We start from the raw sequence: 1,998 nt of genomic DNA, 5'->3' as shown, positions 1-1,998 counted from the left end.
TAAGCCCCCAGAGGGATCAAATACCTGATATGCAAACTAGCATAGAGTGAAAAAATATTTGCTCCCTCTCGACGCTTAGTAGATCCGAATGAACATGGATCTATGCTGGTTATATTTCAATCAAGTTTATTTTATAGATGTTTAATATATTGTTATGGGTTGTGATTGGTTTTGAAGGGCTTCTTTATATATGGTAAATACACTAAATCCAACTATGACAAAGCTTGATGCGGGATTTGTATATACTTTTTAAGTGAATTTTGATAATTGGGATATTTTTGATTTATTTTTGAACTATAAATTAATTTGGTAAATTATAAATAAATTAATTAAAAAAATTATTATATATATAGAGAAATATAAATATCAAAATTATTAGTATTTTTATAATATAAAAAGTTTTAATAACTAATTATGAATATTAATATTAATTTTTTAAAAATTAATATGTGTTTTTGGATTAATGTAACATATATCTGCAACTAAACATAATAGTAATTTTTTTTTATTAATACCCATCAGCGATGTTACCGAGGTTATGATACCAGTGTGGTAAATATTTGCAAAAGTTAAGGCCCCTCCTTGCTGGCATACGCGTGGCGGTGTTTCACCATACAGATGGAGGGAACCTCGAGGTCTTCCCGCTGGCGCCACTGCCATGTCATTAGTGTTGAAAGGATGGATTAGGCGGGACTTAACTCCGACATTTGTCTTACTCTGCACTTTTCGATTGAGCGGAATCCACGACCCTCGCAAGTTGGGGTTCAATCGATAGATTAATGCATCATTCATGCAAGGTTTGGGTCATTTGGTAATGTTTCTGTTCAGCACTTTAGCTCTGCAACAGAGGGTGCGACGGAAGGAGAACGAACAACATCATGGTCCATTTCTTTGTCATGACTGCGTCCACAAACCTACAGGTATACATCAAAACAACGAAGGCTTTATCCCACCCTAACTATTTAATCCGAGAGCTTTCTAATTTATGATTCTTTGTTATTAATCACTGTGCGTCCTTGCAAAGATTTGGTAAGCTATTGTTGAGGTTCATTGCTACCCTTGTGCACAGGTGAAGTTGCCAAGGGATGGTCTCAGAGTTCCAGTGGAGAGTGTCGATATCACGCGAAAACTTGAGGTAAGGCACTTTTTTCATAAAGCTTAATGCTTAAGTTCACCCTCCAACCTTCATTAAGGCAAACTGCTGATTATACAGGATCTATTTGCAACTTGTGGATTGGAAAACCCCAACTCAGGTAATTTCTCTTTTTACTACAACGACTTGTACTGTTAGCCAAGGTTCCTTTCGATTCAGGTTCTCATTCTGTGCATCCCCTGTTTGTAGGTATGTCTATTAACAATTGGAAACTCTGTGTCCAGCATGGGGCTTTTGGAGACAGGATGCACTTTTACTTAAAATTGTTGTCTTCGCTTCCAGGTGGGTCTACTCAGGTCTTTCCTGCCATTTTTGTGTTCTGGAAACATGTTTTCAATGTTGGAAGGACTAAATGGAATTTTGATTATCCGAACTCTTAAACCTTGCGGCTGGATGCTACTGCTATTAACAAGTGTAATTTGTCATTTTTGAGGATGATGACCTTCGGGGAAAGTTCCACTCGAGCCACGATAGTTTTTCTTAGTTTTCCCATGAAGGATTTATGCGTGAGGCTGCATGAACACTTCTTTGTATAAGGGTTTATAATTAGACATATATGTATATTTTCGTGGCAATTCTACTTCATATGTTTGTTGAAATCTTGGTTCAATAATTTGGCGGTGTAATCCACAGACTGAATTTATCGTTTATGTTTTAATTTATCGATTGTTTTAGTATTAACTTATGACTATCAATGTTTGATCCTTATCTCTAAATTTAGATCATATCAGTCCTTCTCTGTTATGGGTACGAGTTAGCAAACTCAGAGGTTTAGGGTTTAACATGTACTGGGTACTTAGCTCACAGTGAGTTCTTTCCAGAACACAACCGAGAGCCTACAAACC

General features: G+C 36.4%; 1 long non-coding RNA gene across 1 annotated transcript; it reads left to right on the top strand.

The window, feature by feature from the left end:
- The first annotated feature begins 715 nt into the window (after window positions 1–715).
- Window positions 716–1,790, top strand: LOC149168554 (uncharacterized). Its single transcript, XR_016259330.1, has 4 exons — window positions 716–920; window positions 1,070–1,135; window positions 1,214–1,253; window positions 1,436–1,790. It is a non-coding gene; the product is annotated as an uncharacterized LOC149168554 (long non-coding RNA).
- Window positions 1,791–1,998: the final 208 nt, after the last annotated feature.

Source organism: Pinus tabuliformis, chromosome 4_2 (assembly GCF_031772625.1).
Source record: "Pinus tabuliformis cultivar Carrire ecotype Pingquan chromosome 4_2, CPIR1, whole genome shotgun sequence".
Taxonomy (NCBI): Eukaryota; Viridiplantae; Streptophyta; class Pinopsida; order Pinales; family Pinaceae; genus Pinus; species Pinus tabuliformis.
This window is presented reverse-complemented; position numbering and strand designations above follow the sequence as displayed.